Raw genomic sequence first — 12,291 nt, forward strand, 5'->3', positions numbered from 1 at the left:
CAAATGTGCTTGTCCTGTGACTCCAACACAATAACAATACCTTAAAAAAATTATTTGGCCACTCTGCATGGCATGTGGGATCTTAGTCCCCTGACCAGGGATGGAACCCAGGCCCCCTATGGTGGGAGCATAGTCTTAACCAGTGGATCACCAGGGAAGCCCCCAACAGTAGCCTTTTTTTAAGTATCACCCTGGTTGGGACACTTTTCTCGTCAATAATCCTTGCATGCTCTGCTCTTGAGAAGCCCATAAGTGGTGTATGTGGGGGAACAGATAATAAATAAAACACAGTGTGGCGAGTGCCGTAAAAATGTAGTAGTTTAGAGGTTGCTGCACTGTGCACAGCTGTGTCCGACTCTTTGACCCCGTGGACAGAGTCACACCAGGCTCCTCTGTCCGTGGAATTTTTCAGACAAGAATAGTGGAATGAGTTGCCGTTTCCTACTCCAGGGGATCTTTTCAACCCGGAGATCGAACTTGTGTCTCCCGCATTGGCAGCCAGATTCTTTACTGCTGCACCACCTGGGAAACCCCTGAGACCAAGTTAGAGGAATTAATTTTGACCATTTGACCTGGTTCCTCTGTGACTTTGGTTGGTTTTACTCTGAGAAAACCCAGACCCTGGTGCTGGGAAAGATTGAAAGCAGGAAGAGAAGGGGGCAACAGAGGATGAGATGGTTGGATGGCATCACTGACTTAATGGATATGAGTTTGAGCAAACTCCAGGAGTTGGTGATGGACAGGGAAGCCTGGTAAGCTGCAGTACATGGGGTCGCAAAGAGTTGGACGCGACTGAGCAACTGAAACGAACTAGACTCTGAGAACAAATTTTTGTAATTGAAAGGCACAGCCATGGAAGTTTTATTGAGTAAGATAAAAAAGTCACAACTTGTAGCATCCTTCAGAGTCCCACAAGGTTGACCATGAAGGTTTTCTTGTTTTGCTGAACTCATAATTTAAAGGAACATTGGTTGACAAAAATAGATGCCAACCTCAGAGATGGAATGAGGAAGAGGTCCTTGCATGTTCCAAGGACAGCTGAGTTGTCTGTTTTGCTACTGGAACCTTTCTCCCTGAAGCAGAGGGAGAAAAATAGCTCTCCAAAGTGATCTAAACCATGGTAACATGAATGTTTCCTTTGCTGCAAATGGGTTTTTTTTTTAAAAAGTCAAGGCTTTTATGGAAAACATTCCTTAAAAAAAAAAATGACTGGGTTCCTAGTCGGTGATGAATAGGCTAGGTTTTGTCAGATGTGGCCACACTTTTCTGAGAATTGAGATTTGCCTGATGGGGAGCATTCAGGTGACAGCTATAACGTGACAGGCTTGACTTCATGTCCAAGTGGGTGCGTTCCACGTGAGCACATGATGCCTGAGAGCAAATGTGAAGGCTGAGTGCAGGTCTGGCTTTGCTGTCCTGAACTTGAGATGTTGTCACGGGTGAGCATCTGCAGAATGTTAGCTCCCAACCTCTGCTTCCCTGGTACTTCCATGCTCATCCACTTTCTTTAGCTTTTTTCCTTTTCATATTCAGTGGTGTGTTTTGCTCGGTAACACATCACAAGTGGATGTGATGAAATGCCAAGTGCTATACATTCAGTCACATTCCTAAAGAGAGAAAATACATTTCCAGTAGGTTTTCCAGAAGTCAAAACATTGCAATACTACATAATGTTTGCCTCCAGAAGGACTTTTTATCATAGATAAATTTATAGTAGAGTTTAAAGACATCTGACATCTTCATTATGTTGAGATTTCCCATCTAAATGAATATGTTTCATCATCTCTCTTAATATTTCTTAATAAAATTGACATTTTCCACATATGTCTTAAAATTTTCACTATGTATTATATGTTTGCTGCTGATGCTACTGGGGTAGATGGGGGTATTTTCCTCCATTTATTTTCTGTATGAGGTTAATCCTACCTCAGGTGGTCTGTGAACTCTGACAATGCAGCCAAATTGTTGAAAATCAGAATCCTGAAATGACCTAAATGCCAGGCTCCAAGCTGGTTTGAGCAGAGCTGCTTTGCTGCATCCAGTTTTCAAGGACTTCTTTCCATAAAGTGGCTCCAACTCACACGGCAGCCTGCGTCACTCAGAGCGGCACCCAGGGAGCCACGGTTCTTTACCATGGCATGGGACCCAGAAGCCCTCACGCTCAGGTGGTTGGAGATAATGGTAAGCCGCAAGCACAATGCTTGGCATGCCATTGATATTAAATTAATGGTAAAAAGTGCAGGTTCTGGGTTCAGATCATGCGGGTCCAAATTCCTGAAACCAGACGTTTCCTAGCTGTGTGTCCTTAGGCAAGTGACTCGACCTTACTGAACCTCAGTTATTTTATCTGTGAAATGAAGATGACCATAGTAAGGGCCTTGGGGGGCAGCCGTGGGAGTGGCGTGACAATCCTTACACAGGGCTTACCGAGGCCCCAGTGTGTACTGAATGCCAGGTGAATAGGCTTCCCTGCCTTGGCCACTCCTGAGTCCCAAGGGTGCTGAATGAGTGACGTTGAATGAATGAAAGAGCAAGGGAGTGAAAATATTAAACTGAAAGAATTCAGTGGCCTCTGAATAAAACCTGAATCCATAGTTACCAGCTTTGAGTCTCTGTTAACAAAATTCTAAAAGAAGATTAAGACCAGTAGTTCTTAACTGGAGTCTCTTGCACCCAGGGGACATCTGTCAGTGACTGGAGACATTTCAGTTGCCACAACCAGGTGAGTGTATTACTGGCATTGAGGGGGCAGAGTCTAGGGATGCTGCTGAACACTCCACAGCACACAGGATAGCCCCCACCACAGAGAATCATTCCAACTCCAGATGCCAGGCATGCTCACAGGTTGACAAACTCAGCTCTAGGCTCGGATTTATTTCTGGTCCCTTAGGGTTAAGATGGGACTAGTGGTAAAGAAGACACAGGTTCAATCCCTGAATCAGGAAGATCTTCTGGAGAAGGGAATAGCAATCCACCCCAGTATTCTTGCCTAGAGAATCCCCATGGACAGAGGAGCCTGGCAGGCTACAGCCCATGGGGTCACAAAGAGTTGGACATGACTAAAGTGACTTAGCAGCAGCAGTGTTTATCAGATAGTCAGATTGTCTGGTTTTGGGTGAGGTCATCTGATTCAGAAATTTCTGGTGATAACTAGCAACTTCTCAAGTTATAAGGCAGGTATTTGCTCAGTAGTTCAGTCGTGTCTGACTCTTTGTGACCTCATAGACTGTAGCCTGCCAGTCTCCTCTGTCCATGGGATTTCCCAGGCAAGAATACTGGAGTGGGTAGCCATTTGCTCCTCCAGGGAATCTTCCCGACCCAGAGATCAAACCTGTGCCTCCTGCAGGCAGGTAGATTGGCAGGCAGATTCTTTACCACTGAACCACCTGTGGTGGTTGCTCAGTAGCTCAGTAGTGTCCGACTCCTTGTGACCCCATGGACTGCAGCACGCCAGACTTACCTGTCCTTCACCCTCTCCCGCAGCTTGCTGAAACTCATGTCCATTGAGTCGGTGCTGCCATCCAACTATCTCATCCTCTGTCACCTCTCCTGGCCTCAGCCTTTCCCAACATCAGGGTCTTTTCCAATGAGTCGGCTCTTTGCATCACGTGGCCAAAGCGCCACCTGGGAAACCTGCAGGTAGCAGATGCCTATAGGTCCCCAAAGATGCTGTTTCCTCTTCCAACTGCTAATTTTCTAGATGCCCTGGTGGTAAAGTACTGGTTCAACTTCTCCATGGATCAAATATTCCTCAGTCCTAGGATTTGCTGTAATTAAACCCCGAGGAGATTGAAGCTTTTCCCTTGGAGAAAAAGCTCAGGAGATGAATGATTCACTCTTTCCAATGAACCGTGGCCTCCCTGTGATTTTTCTTGTTGCTTCCACTAACTTTGCTATTCCCTCTTATTCATTGCTTCTTGTGTTTCCTAGTCTCCACTGACAGCTAAATTGTTCAAGAGCAGCAGGCAAGGCTCCTTGAAGTGCTGAGAATCTTTCCAGCTGGGCAACTTCAAGAGAACTTGGCTGTTGAAGTAACGAGTGACACCATGACAAAGTTCCTTATTAACCCAGGGATTGGGGAGGGAACGAAATGTGAGAAGTCACCATTTAATTTCAAATAGTACTCAGAATTCAGGGACTAAAGCAATGAGCATGTTTTAATTTATCAGATACTTTCTTGACAGTCATCTAGGATCAAACAGACACATGATAGCAGAGACTGCTGGTTTGCCTTCCTCAATATCGACTCTCCACCATGTCATAATAATAAGATCACACACAGCGACCCAGAGCAAATACTCTGTTCTCAGTCCTCCTTGCAGCTGGATGTGTCGTGTGGCTAAGTTCTGGCCAGTAAGATGGGAATGGAAGTTTTGTGTGGCAGCTTCCAACAACACTCCCTAAGGTAAGCTGGTAAATGCCCTTTGTTTTCTCTTCCATCCTGCTCTCTGAAGGTAACTGTGATGGCTGGAGCTCCAACCAACATCTTGGACCATGAGTACTAGTACTACAGTCCAGGGATAAGAATCTGGAAAGAATTTGGATCCCTAAGGACTTATTGACACAGAGCCACTTTACCTGGTCACCTCTGGACTTTTACTTGGGAGCCGGAACAGTTCTATTTGTTCAAAGCCATCATTAATCAGCCTCAATGTCACCCTGACTGATACTGAGACCAGGAGACTACAGCTACGGCTCTCATCTTGACTTCTGTACCTGAGAAAGTGCTTTCTTTCATGGAAAGTCTCCTGACTTTATGAAGTGGGTTTCAGAGGCTTAAGAATGTCATCCATGGAAAGTTCCTGTGAGATGGCAGAAAATGGGGATGTTTTACACTCTACAATAGATAACTCAAAAAATGTGTTAATTCAGTGAATGATATAGGGTGATGAAGCTCAACATTTATGAGCTGGAAATCTGCTAGGCTCAGGCAGGGCTGGAATCCAAAATACCCTTGTTTTTCTCCATTTACTCAACCATGACTTGAACAAAGGAAGGATAAATTGGCCAGATGCACTGTGACTTGCTTTGTTGTCTGCCAGCTTTTCCTTGAAATGAACATCTGTGCACATTTGCCTGCCTGCTTATTCTTTTAACCCCATCTCCTCTCTGCAGCTCTTCCCAGGATGGACTTCTGACACGGGGATGGGGATGAGGAGGTGGGTCTCAGAAGACTGAGATTGAACCTCCTGGGCACTTTGCCTCTGGAACAAATGACAGGAAACATCCATTCAACAGGCTTCTCATCCCTTACATTGATCTCAGTGAGGCTCTGGCAATTAGCGCATTTTATAAAAGCTCAAGAACCCAGAAACAAGGGGCTTGTGATCGGTATCAGGGCTTTTGTTCTAAGCAGCCACTTATCTCAGTAATTCTCGCTGAGAGTCCTTTGAAACAAGAGCTTCAGTTTTATTGGAATGGCTTATAATTTGTTCATTATTTTTAAAAGAGACACCCACGAGCTGGCCAATTTCTCCCTCTCACAGTTACCTTGGAACCTCTTCTTTATCTTTAAAAGATCAAAAATTGTAAGAGGAAATAGGATTAAATGGATAAATTCCAAGGCACTGAGAAGACACTGACACCACTTTTGAGTAATCTGGCCCGACTTTCAGCGGTTATAACAAGTGTGTGCCCTCAGTCTATTAATAAAACATTGTTTTTCAGTTCTATCTGAGTCATCCAATTTTTCATCTTCTTTCTGGGTTCTGTTTGCATCTCTGTGTCTTGTCCACATGAGCATACTCCATTAAGGGAAGTTTAATTTTTTCCTGTTTGTAAATTGAGTTATATTCACTGTAGAAAAACAATACAGAAAAGTTTAAAGGAGATAAAAGAAATGACAGTCCTGGTGATGGTAGTTTAGTCGCTCAGTTGTGTCTGACCCTTGAGACTCCATGGACTGTAGCCCACCAGGCTCCTCTGTCCATGGGATTTTCTGGGCAGGAATACTGGAGTGGATTGCCATTTCCTTCTCCAGGGGGATCTTCTTGACCCAGGGATGGAACCTGAGTCTCCTGCATTGCAGGTGAATTCTTTACCAACTGAGCCACTAGGGAAGCCCTAATGACAGTACTGCTACCTTCTTTATGATATTTTCTTTATAGTCTTGATCTTGTGAAAAACAAGACATATTTGTGACTAGAATTTACACTCTCCTCCATGAGTTTTTTCTCTTGCTTTTCATTCATTAAAGCAGGCAGAGGGCCCTGCTCTTCTGTAACTGGGGAAGGGCCCTGTGGCAGGGGTAGGCTGGCTGGCTGAAATTGCCTAGGAGACCCTTTCTTGGTTGTCTTTATTTTCACATCAGTGCTCATGGATGGAAGGAAAGAGGGGCTTCTTCAGACTAGTGATGATTGGCCCAGGGTTCCCAGAGCAACCCCAACCTGAACTCCACCTGGACTGTACCAGGCAGGTATGGTAAGGCCTCTTAGGGTGGTGTTTCCAAAAATGTAATATGCACCCAAATCACCTAGGGATCTGGTTGAAATGCAGATTCTGATTCAGCGGTATCCAAGTGATGCACAGGCTGCTGGTTCAGACCACACCTGGAGTGGCAGGCCCTACAGTGTCCGAGGCTGCTTCAGGGAGTTTTGGCTCAAGTGTCACCCAGATCTGTAATCTTTTCTGGTCACAAAGACTGGAGCAGCTGACCTGGCAGAACCACAGGGCCCTGGCAGTGGGCCCTTCTTCGGGATCCTGCTGTGCACACATGAACAAAACCCTGGGGTTCTGAGTGAGAACCTTGGCTAAACCCTGGAGGGTAGGTGGAGGAAGGGCTGAGTCCAACCGGGGCTGAATTTCTTAACACCTTTGCAGGACTGGGATTCAGAGGTAAAGTTAAGTTGAATTATGAAAAATAAAGAAGTGTGCACTTTTTTTTTTACATACATGAATTTGCAGACTGAAACATTTCATACTCTACCATGATGTACATTAAAGAAGCTTGCAGCATGCTGCATATATATTTTTAAAATCTTGTTTTGCTTCCAGTTATGATATAACAAACTATTTTCCCAGCTCGTGAAATAGTCTCTGAAAATACCACACCTTTAACAAGTCCATTCTAGGACAGTGAGGACCTGATTCATTGTGTTCAGCACTGTCTTCAATACTCAACACAGTGCCTGGAGAGGGGCGGAGGCTCATGAATCATTTGTTCATTCCCTCAAGTGTAGACATGCCCTGATGGATGAGTTCTCTGCTATTGGCCACTAAGATTGCTTTCAGGTTTATAAATCATACTGTGGTAGACATTCTTGGTGGAAACCTTTGCCCACACGCTTGACTGTTTCCTTGGTTATCTGAAGAAGTCAGTGAATTCACTGGTCAGTGAATATGCAGAATTGAAGGTGAATTTAGTTCATCTTTTAGTTTCTCATAAAACCCTTGCTTATTGCTCTGCAAAACCCACATAATATAGACATGAACTTAACTTAGTGTGATGCAGATTCTTCTTAAAACTTACTCCAAGGGTTAAACCACTGAAATACTTGAATTACAGCTCTTAAGTTACTATAAAGTTAAGTGTTAGTCGTTCAGTCATGTCAGACTCTTTGCAACTCCGTGGACTGTAGCCCCTAGCCCACCAGGCTCTTCTGTCCATGGGATTCTCCAGGCAAGAATACTGGAATGGGTTGCCATTTCCTCTTCCAGGGGTCGAACTGGGGTCTTCTGTATTGCAGGCAGATTATTTACCGTTTGAACCACCAGAGGAGCCCCTCTAAGGTTAGACCAGTTTAGTAAAAACTTGGATATTGATGAAGATTAAAGTGGGATTTTTTTTTTCCTCTTTGAGGTAGCACCATCTAGTGGTACTTGCAGACAATACAAGAACAAAAACTGCTTTGGGGATTAAAAATGGCACTCATTTAACTTTGCCATTTCCAGTCCAGGTTACCTTCCATTTTTCACCTTTTAAATTTAAATTTGTAAATCACTGATGCAGCCTCCCAACTGGCCTCTGTCTCTGTTCTTCCCCTCCTTATTCCATCCCTTAATTTGTAGTCAGAGGGATTGTTTTAAATTTGTAAATCTGAGTCATGCGTGTGTGCCTAGCTGCTTCAGTCATGTCTGACTCTTTGCGACCCTATGGACAATAGCCCACCAGGCTCTTCTGTCCATGGGATTCTCCAGGCAAGAATACTGGAGTGGGTTGCCATGCCCTCCTGCAGGGGATCTTCTCAACCCAGGGATTGACTCCGAGTCTCCAGCATCTCCTGCACTGCCGACAGGTTCTTTACCGATGAGCCACCAGAGAAGAAATCTGTGTCAGTTCTGTTTAAATCATCCAGTAGCTCATCATCTTTATGCTAAAGCTTGATCTTTTAACTTGATTTGTGATATCCTATGCCGGGATTTGGCAAATATTTTCTGAAGGGGTCAGATGGTAAATATTTTGGATTTGGGAGCACACGGTCTTGGCAGTTCTCCTCCCAGGCCCCATGGTGGGGCTGGTGGGCAGTGTCTCCGTCATCTTTGTCCACAGGAAGCTTTGGGCATGACCGTAAGTGTGGGGGTGGGTGAGCAGGACAAGATTTGTCCCAAAGGAGGCAAGTTCAACAAGGAGGGTCAATCCACAGTTCAGACCGGGTCAGGGCCCACGTGTAGTTAGGAGAAGGGGACACACATCCCTCGGTACCCTTAGGAGGGTCCTTCTAAGAGGTTTCCAATTCCCATGAAGTATGTGGTCTTCTGTTTTGAAAAGGGGGGCTCGATCAAGGGTTTTCAAAGTGTATCTCCTAGCTGATCTGTGGGCTGAGGGTGCTGAATGAGGGGCAGCTGAGTGGGTGGTATTCCTAGAGACAATTTCTAGGTCATAAAGGAATTCCCATTTAGAATAAAGTTGAGAAATCAGAGTGGAAAGGCTAGGGAAGAGGACTCAGGGCTTGGGAAGAAGGCTAAGGGGGCAGAGTTCTATCTCAAAGGCTGCCAAGACAGGCATCCCAGGAAGAACCCACCTGGGCACATAGGAGGCATGCAGAGAACAATTCCTGAATGATGAGCAGATAATTAAATATAAACATGTTTCCCACAGCTCCTTCCTTCCTCCCTGCTAGGTGCCACCCTCAGCCTCTGCTGTCTCCTTCCCTCTCTGAGGGTCCCAGCCTAGGACGTCTCAGTTGGAACCTTCCATGACTTTCCAGATGCCTCCCATCCATGGAGAACTCCCTGCCCATATGCCCCTGAGATCCCCAGAGCTGGGTCTCTATACATGGTCCTAGGCAGGGATCATGGGAAGTAGCTCTGGGGACTGACTCACAAATATGAGAACAAAGTCAGCACAGAAAGGTCAGGTTCTCTCTTGTCTATCACCTTGGACTTGACCATGAACCACACACCAGCATCCCTATACTGAGGAGTTATTCTGTCTTGTGTGTTCCTGTGTTCACCAACTCCCCACAATTTGAAGTTCTCTTTTACCTCCTGAGTACACAGGATCCCCCTTCCTGCTTTTAAGGGGAAAAAAATGTATTCTCCTTTCAACAGTTTTGTTGTAACTGCCAGAGCTAAGACAAAAACCAAATGTGGACTTCAGTTACTAATAATGTACTAATATTAATCGCAACAAATGTACCACACTAACATAAGATGCTAATAATAGGAAATTGTGTGTAGGGGTATATGGGAACTCTTTGTTTTATCATCTAAGTGTTTCTATAAATCTAAAACTGTTTTTGAAAAGCCTATTAAATAAAATATAATATTTTGTCTTCTTGTACCCCATGGGAAACAGTGTAAGGAAATATGTGGTGAGGAGGTTTCTGCGTTAGTATACCCACATTTTATCTCATCTTACAGGTCTGAGGTTCCCTTCTCTTGTTTCCTCTGTCCTCTGCCAGAGTTCACTGCAAACACAGGCACTCAGAGATCCCAGAGAAAGCTGCATCTCAGGCCCCTATGATATTCATGCCAAACTTTCCCAAATAGTAAAGTCCAGATCAGGCCACCTGATGCGGAGAGCCGACTCATTGGAAAAGACCCTAACCCTGGGAAAGATTGAGGGCAAGAGAAGGGGGCAACAAAGGATGAGATGGTTGGATGGCATCAACGGCTCGTTGGACATGAGTTTGAGCAAACTCAGGGAGATAGTGAAGGACAGGGAAGCCTTGCGTGCTGCAGTCCCTGGAGCTGCAAAGAGTCGGACACAACTTAACGAATGAACAACAACAAGGTCAGGCCAAGTAGGGTCAGAGAACTTTGAGTTTCCCAGGTGATGTGAAGTGGCTTTGAGGATCTAATTGTGGGGAAGTTAATACATGTCCTGAGTCCAAAGACTCCCAGGTGGAAGATGTTCCCAAGGGCATGGAGGATGCTCTTATGTAACAGGTTGCAGAGATAACCCCTGACTGTCATCCTCTTTGTGACTGCATCAACTGAGGAGACCCAGCTTGCCCAAAGTCTTGCCTGGTCACATGCCACATTCACTGACTCATCAACATGGTGATATGAAAGCCCAGCGCTCTACCCTAAGCTCAGGACAATCCTGAAGGAACATCCTAACACCAGAGCTCCATGGGAGCCCCGCTGATATCTTCATTAGGATTTTGTTGCAGCTCAACTTCTTCTATAGGGCTATCCGGTCCTGCTTCCTCTCCCTCCCTTCCACAGAAGTTGATTCTAAAAGTACCTCTTGAGAAAATGATATGCTCATCTTCACCTCAGAGTCTGTTTCCCAAGGAAACCAACCTGAGACAAAGAGGTTGTGCTGGGTACCAGAAAAGGCAGGAAAACCCCTTGTCTTCTAGGGGCCACACCACTTATGGATGAAGCGAATTATTTATATATACTACTATGTACCAAGAGCAATGAGAGTCCACAAAAGCATTTATGCCAAAGATGTGTATAATCAGATCTGTGTTCTGAAAGATATGGATAAAGAAAGAGGAAAAGATTGTAGGGCAGGGCAGGAGAAACGGGAATAGCCTGATGAGGAGGTAATCATTTTCCTTTATGTAGAAGATGACGGTGAATACAGAGAACTAGATTTAAGACATGTTTAGGAGGTAAAACTAACAGGGTCTGATAGGGAATAGATATGAGTGGATGAGTGAGGATGAAGAGCATGGGTCTCTTCTTGGTTTAACCAAATGGATAAATTATATGCCACATACTGAACAGGGTTGGGCAGGAGAAAGGAATGTCTGAGCATAGATCATGAATTCAGCCTTGAATGTTTGAGGTACAAAGTGAAGATTTCCAGGTCAAAGGATATACAAATCTGTATAATGGGCTCAAGATGATTCAGCTACTAAGAAATGGGATCAAGATTTGAACCTAAAATGTATCTGGTTCCAAAGCCAGTGCTCTTGACCGTTATGCCACCATAAACCCCTCCCTCTGAAGTCTTCAGAGCTTGATAGAAGGTGTGAAGATGGCTGGAGGTGGAAGGAAGCGTAGGATGATGGAGGCTAGAGATAAGAGGCTGTCCAGTCTTTAGCAGGGACCATTGTTGGGTTTCTTGGTGTGGAATTCATCATTCCAGAACAATGGGATAGAATGGTGGCGTCACAAGGGGAGGGGGAGTCTTGTCATCTCATAGAGGATGCTTGGGCCCTGCTCTGCATTCTGGTTTTCTAACACCTCTCCTGGCCTTGACATCCAGTCAGTCACTGAGGCAAACGCAGGGATCACAAGGAAACAGTCAGTGCCTGACTATGGATGCTTGGAGAAAGGGGCGCCAGTTAAGAGTGGGCCAAGAGTCCCAGGAAACAACCCTTGTGCTGGGGTTGAGCCCATTCCAGAGGTGAGAGAGAAGGAGGTGAACATGATAGTTCCTCTCTATTTCTGAGCGTGTTTTCTTCTGCCCCTCCACTTCCTTACTACAGAGCTAGTCCCAGACCCAGTACAGACAGGAGAGGCAGACCTCACTTTCCCAGGTATGTTTCTATGTGTGTTGATTTTACCTCTTTGAGAATGTTCCCCAGAGCTCTACCTTCCCCATTCTGTAATGTGCAAACAATCACCATCTCGAAAACTCTTAACTTCTTTCCGTCAAATTGTCAAAAACAATTTCTCTGCAAGAGGAGAAAAGAGGCAACTTCCTGTATTATACGCAGGGATCCACAGCAAAGCCAGGAGCCCACACCAGACATTGCGCTAGGACTCGTTTTATACCTTTGACCCCTCTGGAGTGAAGAGGAGGAGTCTCCCATAAAGCTCAACTATATAGCCAAGAGGATGAGGCCAGAGATCTACCTTCCTTCCTATAGCTCTGCGGCTCAGGGAGGCCCAGCTATTCCACTCATGCCGGAGCTTTAACCCACCTGCCCATCATGAGCTTCCAGACGT

Source organism: Muntiacus reevesi, chromosome 2 (assembly GCF_963930625.1).
Source record: "Muntiacus reevesi chromosome 2, mMunRee1.1, whole genome shotgun sequence".
Lineage (NCBI taxonomy): Eukaryota > Metazoa > Chordata > Mammalia > Artiodactyla > Cervidae > Muntiacus > Muntiacus reevesi.